Source organism: Schistocerca americana, unplaced genomic scaffold (assembly GCF_021461395.2).
Source record: "Schistocerca americana isolate TAMUIC-IGC-003095 unplaced genomic scaffold, iqSchAmer2.1 HiC_scaffold_689, whole genome shotgun sequence".
Taxonomy (NCBI): Eukaryota; Metazoa; Arthropoda; class Insecta; order Orthoptera; family Acrididae; genus Schistocerca; species Schistocerca americana.
This window is the reverse complement of record NW_025726444.1, coordinates 1-17,437: the sequence shown is the minus strand read 5'-3', so window position 1 is coordinate 17,437 and position 17,437 is coordinate 1. Positions and strand designations below refer to the sequence as shown.

General features: G+C 50.8%; 22 non-coding genes across 22 annotated transcripts; all 22 read left to right on the top strand.

The window, feature by feature from the left end:
• Positions 1–328: 328 nt before the first annotated feature.
• Positions 329–401, top strand: Trnaa-agc. The gene has a single exon. It is a non-coding gene; the product is annotated as a tRNA-Ala (tRNA).
• Positions 402–1,414: 1,013 nt separating this feature from the next.
• On the top strand, positions 1,415–1,487 carry Trnaa-ugc. The gene has a single exon. It is a non-coding gene; the product is annotated as a tRNA-Ala (tRNA).
• A 405-nt stretch (positions 1,488–1,892) lies between these two features.
• Positions 1,893–1,965, top strand: Trnaa-agc. Its single transcript has one exon. It is a non-coding gene; the product is annotated as a tRNA-Ala (tRNA).
• Positions 1,966–2,977: 1,012 nt separating this feature from the next.
• Trnaa-ugc lies at positions 2,978–3,050 on the top strand. The gene has a single exon. It is a non-coding gene; the product is annotated as a tRNA-Ala (tRNA).
• A 416-nt stretch (positions 3,051–3,466) lies between these two features.
• Positions 3,467–3,539, top strand: Trnaa-agc. Its single transcript has one exon. It is a non-coding gene; the product is annotated as a tRNA-Ala (tRNA).
• Positions 3,540–4,552: 1,013 nt separating this feature from the next.
• Positions 4,553–4,625, top strand: Trnaa-ugc. Its single transcript has one exon. It is a non-coding gene; the product is annotated as a tRNA-Ala (tRNA).
• A 405-nt stretch (positions 4,626–5,030) lies between these two features.
• Positions 5,031–5,103, top strand: Trnaa-agc. Its single transcript has one exon. It is a non-coding gene; the product is annotated as a tRNA-Ala (tRNA).
• Positions 5,104–6,116: 1,013 nt separating this feature from the next.
• On the top strand, positions 6,117–6,189 carry Trnaa-ugc. Its single transcript has one exon. It is a non-coding gene; the product is annotated as a tRNA-Ala (tRNA).
• Positions 6,190–6,594: 405 nt separating this feature from the next.
• On the top strand, positions 6,595–6,667 carry Trnaa-agc. Its single transcript has one exon. It is a non-coding gene; the product is annotated as a tRNA-Ala (tRNA).
• A 1,002-nt stretch (positions 6,668–7,669) lies between these two features.
• Trnaa-ugc lies at positions 7,670–7,742 on the top strand. The gene has a single exon. It is a non-coding gene; the product is annotated as a tRNA-Ala (tRNA).
• A 405-nt stretch (positions 7,743–8,147) lies between these two features.
• On the top strand, positions 8,148–8,220 carry Trnaa-agc. Its single transcript has one exon. It is a non-coding gene; the product is annotated as a tRNA-Ala (tRNA).
• Positions 8,221–9,233: 1,013 nt separating this feature from the next.
• Positions 9,234–9,306, top strand: Trnaa-ugc. Its single transcript has one exon. It is a non-coding gene; the product is annotated as a tRNA-Ala (tRNA).
• Positions 9,307–9,711: 405 nt separating this feature from the next.
• On the top strand, positions 9,712–9,784 carry Trnaa-agc. Its single transcript has one exon. It is a non-coding gene; the product is annotated as a tRNA-Ala (tRNA).
• A 1,013-nt stretch (positions 9,785–10,797) lies between these two features.
• Positions 10,798–10,870, top strand: Trnaa-ugc. Its single transcript has one exon. It is a non-coding gene; the product is annotated as a tRNA-Ala (tRNA).
• A 416-nt stretch (positions 10,871–11,286) lies between these two features.
• On the top strand, positions 11,287–11,359 carry Trnaa-agc. The gene has a single exon. It is a non-coding gene; the product is annotated as a tRNA-Ala (tRNA).
• Positions 11,360–12,372: 1,013 nt separating this feature from the next.
• Trnaa-ugc lies at positions 12,373–12,445 on the top strand. The gene has a single exon. It is a non-coding gene; the product is annotated as a tRNA-Ala (tRNA).
• A 405-nt stretch (positions 12,446–12,850) lies between these two features.
• On the top strand, positions 12,851–12,923 carry Trnaa-agc. Its single transcript has one exon. It is a non-coding gene; the product is annotated as a tRNA-Ala (tRNA).
• Positions 12,924–13,936: 1,013 nt separating this feature from the next.
• Positions 13,937–14,009, top strand: Trnaa-ugc. Its single transcript has one exon. It is a non-coding gene; the product is annotated as a tRNA-Ala (tRNA).
• Positions 14,010–14,414: 405 nt separating this feature from the next.
• Positions 14,415–14,487, top strand: Trnaa-agc. Its single transcript has one exon. It is a non-coding gene; the product is annotated as a tRNA-Ala (tRNA).
• A 1,013-nt stretch (positions 14,488–15,500) lies between these two features.
• On the top strand, positions 15,501–15,573 carry Trnaa-ugc. The gene has a single exon. It is a non-coding gene; the product is annotated as a tRNA-Ala (tRNA).
• A 405-nt stretch (positions 15,574–15,978) lies between these two features.
• Trnaa-agc lies at positions 15,979–16,051 on the top strand. The gene has a single exon. It is a non-coding gene; the product is annotated as a tRNA-Ala (tRNA).
• A 1,013-nt stretch (positions 16,052–17,064) lies between these two features.
• Positions 17,065–17,137, top strand: Trnaa-ugc. Its single transcript has one exon. It is a non-coding gene; the product is annotated as a tRNA-Ala (tRNA).
• Positions 17,138–17,437: the final 300 nt, after the last annotated feature.

Below are 17,437 nucleotides of genomic sequence, written 5' to 3'. Positions count from 1 at the left end.
ACTGACGTAAGGAGAGCAAGACGTAAATGTGAGGACCGGCTGTTGTCGAGGTGTCATCGAGTGCAAATCTGCCTTAGGTATAACGGCCTAACCTCAATGAAGTCTAGAGAGTGGACAACACGTTCGTCTACCTCAGAGCGTTGGCCGAACGCTATTTTCGACGTCGTGCGTGCCACTTTGATTTTGGCCAACTACGATTCGATACAGAATGCAGGAAACCTGAAAGACACCCTCACGGACACATTGAGAGTAGTGTTTGTCAGCGGAATAATGGGAGTGCAAGGGTCTGTGTCATTGATATGGCTGTATGTAGCGCAGTTCGTCAGCAGGGGGCGTAGCTCAGATGGTAGAGCGCTCGCTTAGCATGCGAGAGGTACTGGGATCGATACCCAGCGCCTCCAGAATTTTTAACACACCAACATGCGCACACTGCCATGCAAGTGGAATAATACACAGCCAGAAAATGTGTCAAGGCAGATACGAGCCAACGATTAGCAGCCACAATTGGCAAGCGTGCTGTAATGCGCACGAAGCACCCTCCTCCCACCACTACACTTAATTTAGAAACAGTACAAGTGTTCCCATAAGATTCTCAAACCTATGTCGCAAAGATCAGCCTTGCGCCGAATTCACAAAAATCCCACTGCACATTCCAATTCTTGACGTGCAGTCGGCTGCTACTGGTGTTGCTAGTTGTGACTGCTGATGACAGATGCCGTAGCAATCAATTCATGGAGTGAGTTGTATGTTTTGCGATACTCTGTCTCTGACAAGCAAGCAGAGGTGACATAGGCGCGAACACAGGAAGCTTGCAGCCCCTCGCTGCCTGCAGACACCGAACAGCCACAGTAGGAGGGCGGCCTAAGTCGTAGGCGAAATGTGCTCATTCGCTTGTGTGCGACGTCAAGCTCTAAATAAGGCTGTCACTAGCGTGAGCGTTGCGTGAGCGTCGTGTAAAGTCGGAAAAGTCGTCTGCGTGGGTGAGTGCCATGTTTGGGGAGCGTTTCGTAGTTTGCGCAGTGCAATGGAGACGCGGAAAGTTGTTGTGGCCCAGTCTTTTGCAGTTGGACGACAAGAGTGGTACACAGTAGTAAAGTGCGAGGCAGTGAGTTGGCATGAACAGTCGAGTGCACAATGGGTCTTCAGATGTGCTTGTTACCTCAGGTGCTGTGTGATTGTCGACATGGAGTGAAAACGGAGCAACTTGTGACTGTCCCTTCAATTTAAGACGTTAAAAACGGACGGAATTTGCAGTCGTAATACCAGAGCATCGAAACTACTTGGAACTCTTGCGTATGTGAACGTGTCCGCGCCTTTGTACTCTGGTCCCTTCACCCCTGCAAACCAACCAACCATCGTGTCCGTGCACATAAGAGTAGCAAAGAACGGAGAACAGCGCAGCTTGGTTGTGCTTGGGGGCGTAGCTCAGTTGGTAGAGCGTTCGCTTTGCATGTGAAAGGTCCCGGGTTCAAGCCCCGGCGCCTCCATGTTTTGTGGTAAGTGTTGGTCGCGGCGAGCCTAAAGGCACGCAAGATGTTGCAAAGCCAGCGTCACAGACTCGTATACTGACGTAAGGAGAGCAAGACGTAAATGTGAGGACCGGCTGTTGTCGAGGTGTCATCGAGTGCAAATCTGCCTTAGGTATAACGGCCTAACCTCAATGAAGTCTAGAGAGTGGACAACACGTTCGTCTACCTCAGAGCGTTGGCCGAACGCTATTTTCGACGTCGTGCGTGCCACTTTGATTTTGGCCAACTACGATTCGATACAGAATGCAGGAAACCTGAAAGACACCCTCACGGACACATTGAGAGTAGTGTTTGTCAGCGGAATAATGGGAGTGCAAGGGTCTGTGTCATTGATATGGCTGTATGTAGCGCAGTTCGTCAGCAGGGGGCGTAGCTCAGATGGTAGAGCGCTCGCTTAGCATGCGAGAGGTACTGGGATCGATACCCAGCGCCTCCAGAATTTTTAACACACCAACATGCGCACACTGCCATGCAAGTGGAATAATACACAGCCAGAAAATGTGTCAAGGCAGATACGAGCCAACGATTAGCAGCCACAATTGGCAAGCGTGCTGTAATGCGCACGAAGCACCCTCCTCCCACCACTACACTTAATTTAGAAACAGTACAAGTGTTCCCATAAGATTCTCAAACCTATGTCGCAAAGATCAGCCTTGCGCCGAATTCACAAAAATCCCACTGCACATTCCAATTCTTGACGTGCAGTCGGCTGCTACTGGTGTTGCTAGTTGTGACTGCTGATGACAGATGCCGTAGCAATCAATTCATGGAGTGAGTTGTATGTTTTGCGATACTCTGTCTCTGACAAGCAAGCAGAGGTGACATAGGCGCGAACACAGGAAGCTTGCAGCCCCTCGCTGCCTGCAGACACCGAACAGCCACAGTAGGAGGGCGGCCTAAGTCGTAGGCAAAATGTGCTCATTCGCTTGTGTGCGACGTCAAGCTCTAAATAAGGCTGTCACTAGCGTGAGCGTTGCGTGAGCGTCGTGTAAAGTCGAAAAGTCGTCTGCGTGGGTGAGTGCCATGTTTGGGGAGCGTTTCGTAGTTTGCGCAGTGCAATGGAGACGCGGAAAGTTGTTGTGGCCCAGTCTTTTGCAGTTGGACGACAAGAGTGGTACACAGTAGTAAAGTGCGAAGCAGTGAGTTGGCATGAACAGTCGAGTGCACAATGGGTCTTCAGATGTGCTTGTTACCTCAGGTGCTGTGTGATTGTCGACATGGAGTGAAAACGGAGCAACTTGTGACTGTCCCTTCAATTTAAGACGTTAAAAACGGACGGAATTTGCAGTCGTAATACCAGAGCATCGAAACTACTTGGAACTCTTGCGTATGTGAACGTGTCCGCGCCTTTGTACTCTGGTCCCTTCACCCCTGCAAACCAACCAACCATCGCGTCCGTGCACATAAGAGTAGCAAAGAACGGAGATCAGCGCAGCTTGCTTGTGCTTGGGGGCGTAGCTCAGTTGGTAGAGCGTTCGCTTTGCATGTGAAAGGTCCCGGGTTCAAGCCCCGGCGCCTCCATGTTTTGTGGTCAGTGCGTGGTAAGTGTTGGTCGCGGCGAGCCTAAAGGCACGCAAGATGTTGCAAAGCCAGCGTCACAGACTCGTATACTGACGTAAGGAGAGCAAGACGTAAATGTGAGGACCGGCTGTTGTCGAGGTGTCATCGAGTGCAAATCTGCCTTAGGTATAACGGCCTAACCTCAATGAAGTCTAGAGAGTGGACAACACGTTCGTCTACCTCAGAGCGTTGGCCGAACGCTATTTTCGACGTCGTGCGTGCCACTTTGATTTTGGCCAACTACGATTCGATACAGAATGCAGGAAACCTGAAAGACACCCTCACGGACACATTGAGAGTAGTGTTTGTCAGCGGAATAATGGGAGTGCAAGGGTCTGTGTCATTGATATGGCTGTATGTAGCGCAGTTCGTCAGCAGGGGGCGTAGCTCAGATGGTAGAGCGCTCGCTTAGCATGCGAGAGGTACTGGGATCGATACCCAGCGCCTCCAGAATTTTTAACACACCAACATGCGCACACTGCCATGCAAGTGGAATAATACACAGCCAGAAAATGTGTCAAGGCAGATACGAGCCAACGATTAGCAGCCACAATTGGCAAGCGTGCTGTAATGCGCACGAAGCACCCTCCTCCCACCACTACACTTAATTTAGAAACAGTACAAGTGTTCCCATAAGATTCTCAAACCTATGTCGCAAAGATCAGCCTTGCGCCGAATTCACAAAAATCCCACTGCACATTCCAATTCTTGACGTGCAGTCGGCTGCTACTGGTGTTGCTAGTTGTGACTGCTGATGACAGATGCCGTAGCAATCAATTCATGGAGTGAGTTGTATGTTTTGCGATACTCTGTCTCTGACAAGCAAGCAGAGGTGACATAGGCGCGAACACAGGAAGCTTGCAGCCCCTCGCTGCCTGCAGACACCGAACAGCCACAGTAGGAGGGCGGCCTAAGTCGTAGGCGAAATGTGCTCATTCGCTTGTGTGCGACGTCAAGCTCTAAATAAGGCTGTCACTAGCGTGAGCGTTGCGTGAGCGTCGTGTAAAGTCGGAAAAGTCGTCTGCGTGGGTGAGTGCCATGTTTGGGGAGCGTTTCGTAGTTTGCGCAGTGCAATGGAGACGCGGAAAGTTGTTGTGGCCCAGTCTTTTGCAGTTGGACGACAAGAGTGGTACACAGTAGTAAAGTGCGAAGCAGTGAGTTGGCATGAACAGTCGAGTGCACAATGGGTCTTCAGATGTGCTTGTTACCTCAGGTGCTGTGTGATTGTCGACATGGAGTGAAAACGGAGCAACTTGTGACTGTCCCTTCAATTTAAGACGTTAAAAACGGACGGAATTTGCAGTCGTAATACCAGAGCATCGAAACTACTTGGAACTCTTGCGTATGTGAACGTGTCCGCGCCTTTGTACTCTGGTCCCTTCACCCCTGCAAACCAACCAACCATCGTGTCCGTGCACATAAGAGTAGCAAAGAACGGAGAACAGCGCAGCTTGGTTGTGCTTGGGGGCGTAGCTCAGTTGGTAGAGCGTTCGCTTTGCATGTGAAAGGTCCCGGGTTCAAGCCCCGGCGCCTCCATGTTTTGTGGTAAGTGTTGGTCGCGGCGAGCCTAAAGGCACGCAAGATGTTGCAAAGCCAGCGTCACAGACTCGTATACTGACGTAAGGAGAGCAAGACGTAAATGTGAGGACCGGCTGTTGTCGAGGTGTCATCGAGTGCAAATCTGCCTTAGGTATAACGGCCTAACCTCAATGAAGTCTAGAGAGTGGACAACACGTTCGTCTACCTCAGAGCGTTGGCCGAACGCTATTTTCGACGTCGTGCGTGCCACTTTGATTTTGGCCAACTACGATTCGATACAGAATGCAGGAAACCTGAAAGACACCCTCACGGACACATTGAGAGTAGTGTTTGTCAGCGGAATAATGGGAGTGCAAGGGTCTGTGTCATTGATATGGCTGTATGTAGCGCAGTTCGTCAGCAGGGGGCGTAGCTCAGATGGTAGAGCGCTCGCTTAGCATGCGAGAGGTACTGGGATCGATACCCAGCACCTCCAGAATTTTTAACACACCAACATGCGCACACTGCCATGCAAGTGGAATAATACACAGCCAGAAAATGTGTCAAGGCAGATACGAGCCAACGATTAGCAGCCACAATTGGCAAGCGTGCTGTAATGCGCACGAAGCACCCTCCTCCCACCACTACACTTAATTTAGAAACAGTACAAGTGTTCCCATAAGATTCTCAAACCTATGTCGCAAAGATCAGCCTTGCGCCGAATTCACAAAAATCCCACTGCACATTCCAATTCTTGACGTGCAGTCGGCTGCTACTGGTGTTGCTAGTTGTGACTGCTGATGACAGATGCCGTAGCAATCAATTCATGGAGTGAGTTGTATGTTTTGCGATACTCTGTCTCTGACAAGCAAGCAGAGGTGACATAGGCGCGAACACAGGAAGCTTGCAGCCCCTCGCTGCCTGCAGACACCGAACAGCCACAGTAGGAGGGCGGCCTAAGTCGTAGGCGAAATGTGCTCATTCGCTTGTGTGCGACGTCAAGCTCTAAATAAGGCTGTCACTAGCGTGAGCGTTGCGTGAGCGTCGTGTAAAGTCGGAAAAGTCGTCTGCGTGGGTGAGTGCCATGTTTGGGGAGCGTTTCGTAGTTTGCGCAGTGCAATGGAGACGCGGAAAGTTGTTGTGGCCCAGTCTTTTGCAGTTGGACGACAAGAGTGGTACACAGTAGTAAAGTGCGAGGCAGTGAGTTGGCATGAACAGTCGAGTGCACAATGGGTCTTCAGATGTGCTTGTTACCTCAGGTGCTGTGTGATTGTCGACATGGAGTGAAAACGGAGCAACTTGTGACTGTCCCTTCAATTTAAGACGTTAAAAACGGACGGAATTTGCAGTCGTAATACCAGAGCATCGAAACTACTTGGAACTCTTGCGTATGTGAACGTGTCCGCGCCTTTGTACTCTGGTCCCTTCACCCCTGCAAACCAACCAACCATCGTGTCCGTGCACATAAGAGTAGCAAAGAACGGAGAACAGCGCAGCTTGGTTGTGCTTGGGGGCGTAGCTCAGTTGGTAGAGCGTTCGCTTTGCATGTGAAAGGTCCCGGGTTCAAGCCCCGGCGCCTCCATGTTTTGTGGTAAGTGTTGGTCGCGGCGAGCCTAAAGGCACGCAAGATGTTGCAAAGCCAGCGTCACAGACTCGTATACTGACGTAAGGAGAGCAAGACGTAAATGTGAGGACCGGCTGTTGTCGAGGTGTCATCGAGTGCAAATCTGCCTTAGGTATAACGGCCTAACCTCAATGAAGTCTAGAGAGTGGACAACACGTTCGTCTACCTCAGAGCGTTGGCCGAACGCTATTTTCGACGTCGTGCGTGCCACTTTGATTTTGGCCAACTACGATTCGATACAGAATGCAGGAAACCTGAAAGACACCCTCACGGACACATTGAGAGTAGTGTTTGTCAGCGGAATAATGGGAGTGCAAGGGTCTGTGTCATTGATATGGCTGTATGTAGCGCAGTTCGTCAGCAGGGGGCGTAGCTCAGATGGTAGAGCGCTCGCTTAGCATGCGAGAGGTACTGGGATCGATACCCAGCGCCTCCAGAATTTTTAACACACCAACATGCGCACACTGCCATGCAAGTGGAATAATACACAGCCAGAAAATGTGTCAAGGCAGATACGAGCCAACGATTAGCAGCCACAATTGGCAAGCGTGCTGTAATGCGCACGAAGCACCCTCCTCCCACCACTACACTTAATTTAGAAACAGTACAAGTGTTCCCATAAGATTCTCAAACCTATGTCGCAAAGATCAGCCTTGCGCCGAATTCACAAAAATCCCACTGCACATTCCAATTCTTGACGTGCAGTCGGCTGCTACTGGTGTTGCTAGTTGTGACTGCTGATGACAGATGCCGTAGCAATCAATTCATGGAGTGAGTTGTATGTTTTGCGATACTCTGTCTCTGACAAGCAAGCAGAGGTGACATAGGCGCGAACACAGGAAGCTTGCAGCCCCTCGCTGCCTGCAGACACCGAACAGCCACAGTAGGAGGGCGGCCTAAGTCGTAGGCGAAATGTGCTCATTCGCTTGTGTGCGACGTCAAGCTCTAAATAAGGCTGTCACTAGCGTGAGCGTCGTGTAAAGTCGGAAAAGTCGTCTGCGTGGGTGAGTGCCATGTTTGGGGAGCGTTTCGTAGTTTGCGCAGTGCAATGGAGACGCGGAAAGTTGTTGTGGCCCAGTCTTTTGCAGTTGGACGACAAGAGTGGTACACAGTAGTAAAGTGCGAGGCAGTGAGTTGGCATGAACAGTCGAGTGCACAATGGGTCTTCAGATGTGCTTGTTACCTCAGGTGCTGTGTGATTGTCGACATGGAGTGAAAACGGAGCAACTTGTGACTGTCCCTTCAATTTAAGACGTTAAAAACGGACGGAATTTGCAGTCGTAATACCAGAGCATCGAAACTACTTGGAACTCTTGCGTATGTGAACGTGTCCGCGCCTTTGTACTCTGGTCCCTTCACCCCTGCAAACCAACCAACCATCGTGTCCGTGCACATAAGAGTAGCAAAGAACGGAGAACAGCGCAGCTTGGTTGTGCTTGGGGGCGTAGCTCAGTTGGTAGAGCGTTCGCTTTGCATGTGAAAGGTCCCGGGTTCAAGCCCCGGCGCCTCCATGTTTTGTGGTAAGTGTTGGTCGCGGCGAGCCTAAAGGCACGCAAGATGTTGCAAAGCCAGCGTCACAGACTCGTATACTGACGTAAGGAGAGCAAGACGTAAATGTGAGGACCGGCTGTTGTCGAGGTGTCATCGAGTGCAAATCTGCCTTAGGTATAACGGCCTAACCTCAATGAAGTCTAGAGAGTGGACAACACGTTCGTCTACCTCAGAGCGTTGGCCGAACGCTATTTTCGACGTCGTGCGTGCCACTTTGATTTTGGCCAACTACGATTCGATACAGAATGCAGGAAACCTGAAAGACACCCTCACGGACACATTGAGAGTAGTGTTTGTCAGCGGAATAATGGGAGTGCAAGGGTCTGTGTCATTGATATGGCTGTATGTAGCGCAGTTCGTCAGCAGGGGGCGTAGCTCAGATGGTAGAGCGCTCGCTTAGCATGCGAGAGGTACTGGGATCGATACCCAGCGCCTCCAGAATTTTTAACACACCAACATGCGCACACTGCCATGCAAGTGGAATAATACACAGCCAGAAAATGTGTCAAGGCAGATACGAGCCAACGATTAGCAGCCACAATTGGCAAGCGTGCTGTAATGCGCACGAAGCACCCTCCTCCCACCACTACACTTAATTTAGAAACAGTACAAGTGTTCCCATAAGATTCTCAAACCTATGTCGCAAAGATCAGCCTTGCGCCGAATTCACAAAAATCCCACTGCACATTCCAATTCTTGACGTGCAGTCGGCTGCTACTGGTGTTGCTAGTTGTGACTGCTGATGACAGATGCCGTAGCAATCAATTCATGGAGTGAGTTGTATGTTTTGCGATACTCTGTCTCTGACAAGCAAGCAGAGGTGACATAGGCGCGAACACAGGAAGCTTGCAGCCCCTCGCTGCCTGCAGACACCGAACAGCCACAGTAGGAGGGCGGCCTAAGTCGTAGGCGAAATGTGCTCATTCGCTTGTGTGCGACGTCAAGCTCTAAATAAGGCTGTCACTAGCGTGAGCGTTGCGTGAGCGTCGTGTAAAGTCGGAAAAGTCGTCTGCGTGGGTGAGTGCCATGTTTGGGGAGCGTTTCGTAGTTTGCGCAGTGCAATGGAGACGCGGAAAGTTGTTGTGGCCCAGTCTTTTGCAGTTGGACGACAAGAGTGGTACACAGTAGTAAAGTGCGAAGCAGTGAGTTGGCATGAACAGTCGAGTGCACAATGGGTCTTCAGATGTGCTTGTTACCTCAGGTGCTGTGTGATTGTCGACATGGAGTGAAAACGGAGCAACTTGTGACTGTCCCTTCAATTTAAGACGTTAAAAACGGACGGAATTTGCAGTCGTAATACCAGAGCATCGAAACTACTTGGAACTCTTGCGTATGTGAACGTGTCCGCGCCTTTGTACTCTGGTCCCTTCACCCCTGCAAACCAACCAACCATCGTGTCCGTGCACATAAGAGTAGCAAAGAACGGAGAACAGCGCAGCTTGGTTGTGCTTGGGGGCGTAGCTCAGTTGGTAGAGCGTTCGCTTTGCATGTGAAAGGTCCCGGGTTCAAGCCCCGGCGCCTCCATGTTTTGTGGTAAGTGTTGGTCGCGGCGAGCCTAAAGGCACGCAAGATGTTGCAAAGCCAGCGTCACAGACTCGTATACTGACGTAAGGAGAGCAAGACGTAAATGTGAGGACCGGCTGTTGTCGAGGTGTCATCGAGTGCAAATCTGCCTTAGGTATAACGGCCTAACCTCAATGAAGTCTAGAGAGTGGACAACACGTTCGTCTACCTCAGAGCGTTGGCCGAACGCTATTTTCGACGTCGTGCGTGCCACTTTGATTTTGGCCAACTACGATTCGATACAGAATGCAGGAAACCTGAAAGACACCCTCACGGACACATTGAGAGTAGTGTTTGTCAGCGGAATAATGGGAGTGCAAGGGTCTGTGTCATTGATATGGCTGTATGTAGCGCAGTTCGTCAGCAGGGGGCGTAGCTCAGATGGTAGAGCGCTCGCTTAGCATGCGAGAGGTACTGGGATCGATACCCAGCGCCTCCAGAATTTTTAACACACCAACATGCGCACACTGCCATGCAAGTGGAATAATACACAGCCAGAAAATGTGTCAAGGCAGATACGAGCCAACGATTAGCAGCCACAATTGGCAAGCGTGCTGTAATGCGCACGAAGCACCCTCCTCCCACCACTACACTTAATTTAGAAACAGTACAAGTGTTCCCATAAGATTCTCAAACCTATGTCGCAAAGATCAGCCTTGCGCCGAATTCACAAAAATCCCACTGCACATTCCAATTCTTGACGTGCAGTCGGCTGCTACTGGTGTTGCTAGTTGTGACTGCTGATGACAGATGCCGTAGCAATCAATTCATGGAGTGAGTTGTATGTTTTGCGATACTCTGTCTCTGACAAGCAAGCAGAGGTGACATAGGCGCGAACACAGGAAGCTTGCAGCCCCTCGCTGCCTGCAGACACCGAACAGCCACAGTAGGAGGGCGGCCTAAGTCGTAGGCGAAATGTGCTCATTCGCTTGTGTGCGACGTCAAGCTCTAAATAAGGCTGTCACTAGCGTGAGCGTTGCGTGAGCGTCGTGTAAAGTCGGAAAAGTCGTCTGCGTGGGTGAGTGCCATGTTTGGGGAGCGTTTCGTAGTTTGCGCAGTGCAATGGAGACGCGGAAAGTTGTTGTGGCCCAGTCTTTTGCAGTTGGACGACAAGAGTGGTACACAGTAGTAAAGTGCGAGGCAGTGAGTTGGCATGAACAGTCGAGTGCACAATGGGTCTTCAGATGTGCTTGTTACCTCAGGTGCTGTGTGATTGTCGACATGGAGTGAAAACGGAGCAACTTGTGACTGTCCCTTCAATTTAAGACGTTAAAAACGGACGGAATTTGCAGTCGTAATACCAGAGCATCGAAACTACTTGGAACTCTTGCGTATGTGAACGTGTCCGCGCCTTTGTACTCTGGTCCCTTCACCCCTGCAAACCAACCAACCATCGCGTCCGTGCACATAAGAGTAGCAAAGAACGGAGATCAGCGCAGCTTGCTTGTGCTTGGGGGCGTAGCTCAGTTGGTAGAGCGTTCGCTTTGCATGTGAAAGGTCCCGGGTTCAAGCCCCGGCGCCTCCATGTTTTGTGGTCAGTGCGTGGTAAGTGTTGGTCGCGGCGAGCCTAAAGGCACGCAAGATGTTGCAAAGCCAGCGTCACAGACTCGTATACTGACGTAAGGAGAGCAAGACGTAAATGTGAGGACCGGCTGTTGTCGAGGTGTCATCGAGTGCAAATCTGCCTTAGGTATAACGGCCTAACCTCAATGAAGTCTAGAGAGTGGACAACACGTTCGTCTACCTCAGAGCGTTGGCCGAACGCTATTTTCGACGTCGTGCGTGCCACTTTGATTTTGGCCAACTACGATTCGATACAGAATGCAGGAAACCTGAAAGACACCCTCACGGACACATTGAGAGTAGTGTTTGTCAGCGGAATAATGGGAGTGCAAGGGTCTGTGTCATTGATATGGCTGTATGTAGCGCAGTTCGTCAGCAGGGGGCGTAGCTCAGATGGTAGAGCGCTCGCTTAGCATGCGAGAGGTACTGGGATCGATACCCAGCGCCTCCAGAATTTTTAACACACCAACATGCGCACACTGCCATGCAAGTGGAATAATACACAGCCAGAAAATGTGTCAAGGCAGATACGAGCCAACGATTAGCAGCCACAATTGGCAAGCGTGCTGTAATGCGCACGAAGCACCCTCCTCCCACCACTACACTTAATTTAGAAACAGTACAAGTGTTCCCATAAGATTCTCAAACCTATGTCGCAAAGATCAGCCTTGCGCCGAATTCACAAAAATCCCACTGCACATTCCAATTCTTGACGTGCAGTCGGCTGCTACTGGTGTTGCTAGTTGTGACTGCTGATGACAGATGCCGTAGCAATCAATTCATGGAGTGAGTTGTATGTTTTGCGATACTCTGTCTCTGACAAGCAAGCAGAGGTGACATAGGCGCGAACACAGGAAGCTTGCAGCCCCTCGCTGCCTGCAGACACCGAACAGCCACAGTAGGAGGGCGGCCTAAGTCGTAGGCGAAATGTGCTCATTCGCTTGTGTGCGACGTCAAGCTCTAAATAAGGCTGTCACTAGCGTGAGCGTTGCGTGAGCGTCGTGTAAAGTCGGAAAAGTCGTCTGCGTGGGTGAGTGCCATGTTTGGGGAGCGTTTCGTAGTTTGCGCAGTGCAATGGAGACGCGGAAAGTTGTTGTGGCCCAGTCTTTTGCAGTTGGACGACAAGAGTGGTACACAGTAGTAAAGTGCGAAGCAGTGAGTTGGCATGAACAGTCGAGTGCACAATGGGTCTTCAGATGTGCTTGTTACCTCAGGTGCTGTGTGATTGTCGACATGGAGTGAAAACGGAGCAACTTGTGACTGTCCCTTCAATTTAAGACGTTAAAAACGGACGGAATTTGCAGTCGTAATACCAGAGCATCGAAACTACTTGGAACTCTTGCGTATGTGAACGTGTCCGCGCCTTTGTACTCTGGTCCCTTCACCCCTGCAAACCAACCAACCATCGTGTCCGTGCACATAAGAGTAGCAAAGAACGGAGAACAGCGCAGCTTGGTTGTGCTTGGGGGCGTAGCTCAGTTGGTAGAGCGTTCGCTTTGCATGTGAAAGGTCCCGGGTTCAAGCCCCGGCGCCTCCATGTTTTGTGGTAAGTGTTGGTCGCGGCGAGCCTAAAGGCACGCAAGATGTTGCAAAGCCAGCGTCACAGACTCGTATACTGACGTAAGGAGAGCAAGACGTAAATGTGAGGACCGGCTGTTGTCGAGGTGTCATCGAGTGCAAATCTGCCTTAGGTATAACGGCCTAACCTCAATGAAGTCTAGAGAGTGGACAACACGTTCGTCTACCTCAGAGCGTTGGCCGAACGCTATTTTCGACGTCGTGCGTGCCACTTTGATTTTGGCCAACTACGATTCGATACAGAATGCAGGAAACCTGAAAGACACCCTCACGGACACATTGAGAGTAGTGTTTGTCAGCGGAATAATGGGAGTGCAAGGGTCTGTGTCATTGATATGGCTGTATGTAGCGCAGTTCGTCAGCAGGGGGCGTAGCTCAGATGGTAGAGCGCTCGCTTAGCATGCGAGAGGTACTGGGATCGATACCCAGCGCCTCCAGAATTTTTAACACACCAACATGCGCACACTGCCATGCAAGTGGAATAATACACAGCCAGAAAATGTGTCAAGGCAGATACGAGCCAACGATTAGCAGCCACAATTGGCAAGCGTGCTGTAATGCGCACGAAGCACCCTCCTCCCACCACTACACTTAATTTAGAAACAGTACAAGTGTTCCCATAAGATTCTCAAACCTATGTCGCAAAGATCAGCCTTGCGCCGAATTCACAAAAATCCCACTGCACATTCCAATTCTTGACGTGCAGTCGGCTGCTACTGGTGTTGCTAGTTGTGACTGCTGATGACAGATGCCGTAGCAATCAATTCATGGAGTGAGTTGTATGTTTTGCGATACTCTGTCTCTGACAAGCAAGCAGAGGTGACATAGGCGCGAACACAGGAAGCTTGCAGCCCCTCGCTGCCTGCAGACACCGAACAGCCACAGTAGGAGGGCGGCCTAAGTCGTAGGCGAAATGTGCTCATTCGCTTGTGTGCGACGTCAAGCTCTAAATAAGGCTGTCACTAGCGTGAGCGTTGCGTGAGCGTCGTGTAAAGTCGGAAAAGTCGTCTGCGTGGGTGAGTGCCATGTTTGGGGAGCGTTTCGTAGTTTGCGCAGTGCAATGGAGACGCGGAAAGTTGTTGTGGCCCAGTCTTTTGCAGTTGGACGACAAGAGTGGTACACAGTAGTAAAGTGCGAGGCAGTGAGTTGGCATGAACAGTCGAGTGCACAATGGGTCTTCAGATGTGCTTGTTACCTCAGGTGCTGTGTGATTGTCGACATGGAGTGAAAACGGAGCAACTTGTGACTGTCCCTTCAATTTAAGACGTTAAAAACGGACGGAATTTGCAGTCGTAATACCAGAGCATCGAAACTACTTGGAACTCTTGCGTATGTGAACGTGTCCGCGCCTTTGTACTCTGGTCCCTTCACCCCTGCAAACCAACCAACCATCGTGTCCGTGCACATAAGAGTAGCAAAGAACGGAGAACAGCGCAGCTTGGTTGTGCTTGGGGGCGTAGCTCAGTTGGTAGAGCGTTCGCTTTGCATGTGAAAGGTCCCGGGTTCAAGCCCCGGCGCCTCCATGTTTTGTGGTAAGTGTTGGTCGCGGCGAGCCTAAAGGCACGCAAGATGTTGCAAAGCCAGCGTCACAGACTCGTATACTGACGTAAGGAGAGCAAGACGTAAATGTGAGGACCGGCTGTTGTCGAGGTGTCATCGAGTGCAAATCTGCCTTAGGTATAACGGCCTAACCTCAATGAAGTCTAGAGAGTGGACAACACGTTCGTCTACCTCAGAGCGTTGGCCGAACGCTATTTTCGACGTCGTGCGTGCCACTTTGATTTTGGCCAACTACGATTCGATACAGAATGCAGGAAACCTGAAAGACACCCTCACGGACACATTGAGAGTAGTGTTTGTCAGCGGAATAATGGGAGTGCAAGGGTCTGTGTCATTGATATGGCTGTATGTAGCGCAGTTCGTCAGCAGGGGGCGTAGCTCAGATGGTAGAGCGCTCGCTTAGCATGCGAGAGGTACTGGGATCGATACCCAGCGCCTCCAGAATTTTTAACACACCAACATGCGCACACTGCCATGCAAGTGGAATAATACACAGCCAGAAAATGTGTCAAGGCAGATACGAGCCAACGATTAGCAGCCACAATTGGCAAGCGTGCTGTAATGCGCACGAAGCACCCTCCTCCCACCACTACACTTAATTTAGAAACAGTACAAGTGTTCCCATAAGATTCTCAAACCTATGTCGCAAAGATCAGCCTTGCGCCGAATTCACAAAAATCCCACTGCACATTCCAATTCTTGACGTGCAGTCGGCTGCTACTGGTGTTGCTAGTTGTGACTGCTGATGACAGATGCCGTAGCAATCAATTCATGGAGTGAGTTGTATGTTTTGCGATACTCTGTCTCTGACAAGCAAGCAGAGGTGACATAGGCGCGAACACAGGAAGCTTGCAGCCCCTCGCTGCCTGCAGACACCGAACAGCCACAGTAGGAGGGCGGCCTAAGTCGTAGGCGAAATGTGCTCATTCGCTTGTGTGCGACGTCAAGCTCTAAATAAGGCTGTCACTAGCGTGAGCGTTGCGTGAGCGTCGTGTAAAGTCGGAAAAGTCGTCTGCGTGGGTGAGTGCCATGTTTGGGGAGCGTTTCGTAGTTTGCGCAGTGCAATGGAGACGCGGAAAGTTGTTGTGGCCCAGTCTTTTGCAGTTGGACGACAAGAGTGGTACACAGTAGTAAAGTGCGAGGCAGTGAGTTGGCATGAACAGTCGAGTGCACAATGGGTCTTCAGATGTGCTTGTTACCTCAGGTGCTGTGTGATTGTCGACATGGAGTGAAAACGGAGCAACTTGTGACTGTCCCTTCAATTTAAGACGTTAAAAACGGACGGAATTTGCAGTCGTAATACCAGAGCATCGAAACTACTTGGAACTCTTGCGTATGTGAACGTGTCCGCGCCTTTGTACTCTGGTCCCTTCACCCCTGCAAACCAACCAACCATCGTGTCCGTGCACATAAGAGTAGCAAAGAACGGAGAACAGCGCAGCTTGGTTGTGCTTGGGGGCGTAGCTCAGTTGGTAGAGCGTTCGCTTTGCATGTGAAAGGTCCCGGGTTCAAGCCCCGGCGCCTCCATGTTTTGTGGTAAGTGTTGGTCGCGGCGAGCCTAAAGGCACGCAAGATGTTGCAAAGCCAGCGTCACAGACTCGTATACTGACGTAAGGAGAGCAAGACGTAAATGTGAGGACCGGCTGTTGTCGAGGTGTCATCGAGTGCAAATCTGCCTTAGGTATAACGGCCTAACCTCAATGAAGTCTAGAGAGTGGACAACACGTTCGTCTACCTCAGAGCGTTGGCCGAACGCTATTTTCGACGTCGTGCGTGCCACTTTGATTTTGGCCAACTACGATTCGATACAGAATGCAGGAAACCTGAAAGACACCCTCACGGACACATTGAGAGTAGTGTTTGTCAGCGGAATAATGGGAGTGCAAGGGTCTGTGTCATTGATATGGCTGTATGTAGCGCAGTTCGTCAGCAGGGGGCGTAGCTCAGATGGTAGAGCGCTCGCTTAGCATGCGAGAGGTACTGGGATCGATACCCAGCGCCTCCAGAATTTTTAACACACCAACATGCGCACACTGCCATGCAAGTGGAATAATACACAGCCAGAAAATGTGTCAAGGCAGATACGAGCCAACGATTAGCAGCCACAATTGGCAAGCGTGCTGTAATGCGCACGAAGCACCCTCCTCCCACCACTACACTTAATTTAGAAACAGTACAAGTGTTCCCATAAGATTCTCAAACCTATGTCGCAAAGATCAGCCTTGCGCCGAATTCACAAAAATCCCACTGCACATTCCAATTCTTGACGTGCAGTCGGCTGCTACTGGTGTTGCTAGTTGTGACTGCTGATGACAGATGCCGTAGCAATCAATTCATGGAGTGAGTTGTATGTTTTGCGATACTCTGTCTCTGACAAGCAAGCAGAGGTGACATAGGCGCGAACACAGGAAGCTTGCAGCCCCTCGCTGCCTGCAGACACCGAACAGCCACAGTAGGAGGGCGGCCTAAGTCGTAGGCGAAATGTGCTCATTCGCTTGTGTGCGACGTCAAGCTCTAAATAAGGCTGTCACTAGCGTGAGCGTTGCGTGAGCGTCGTGTAAAGTCGGAAAAGTCGTCTGCGTGGGTGAGTGCCATGTTTGGGGAGCGTTTCGTAGTTTGCGCAGTGCAATGGAGACGCGGAAAGTTGTTGTGGCCCAGTCTTTTGCAGTTGGACGACAAGAGTGGTACACAGTAGTAAAGTGCGAAGCAGTGAGTTGCCATGAACAGTCGAGTGCACAATGGGTCTTCAGATGTGCTTGTTACCTCAGGTGCTGTGTGATTGTCGACATGGAGTGAAAACGGAGCAACTTGTGACTGTCCCTTCAATTTAAGACGTTAAAAACGGACGGAATTTGCAGTCGTAATACCAGAGCATCGAAACTACTTGGAACTCTTGCGTATGTGAACGTGTCCGCGCCTTTGTACTCTGGTCCCTTCACCCCTGCAAACCAACCAACCATCGCGTCCGTGCACATAAGAGTAGCAAAGAACGGAGATCAGCGCAGCTTGCTTGTGCTTGGGGGCGTAGCTCAGTTGGTAGAGCGTTCGCTTTGCATGTGAAAGGTCCCGGGTTCAAGCCCCGGCGCCTCCATGTTTTGTGGTCAGAGCGTGGTAAGTGTTGGTCGCGGCGAGCCTAAAGGCACGCAAGATGTTGCAAAGCCAGCGTCACAGACTCGTATACTGACGTAAGGAGAGCAAGACGTAAATGTGAGGACCGGCTGTTGTCGAGGTGTCATCGAGTGCAAATCTGCCTTAGGTATAACGGCCTAACCTCAATGAAGTCTAGAGAGTGGACAACACGTTCGTCTACCTCAGAGCGTTGGCCGAACGCTATTTTCGACGTCGTGCGTGCCACTTTGATTTTGGCCAACTACGATTCGATACAGAATGC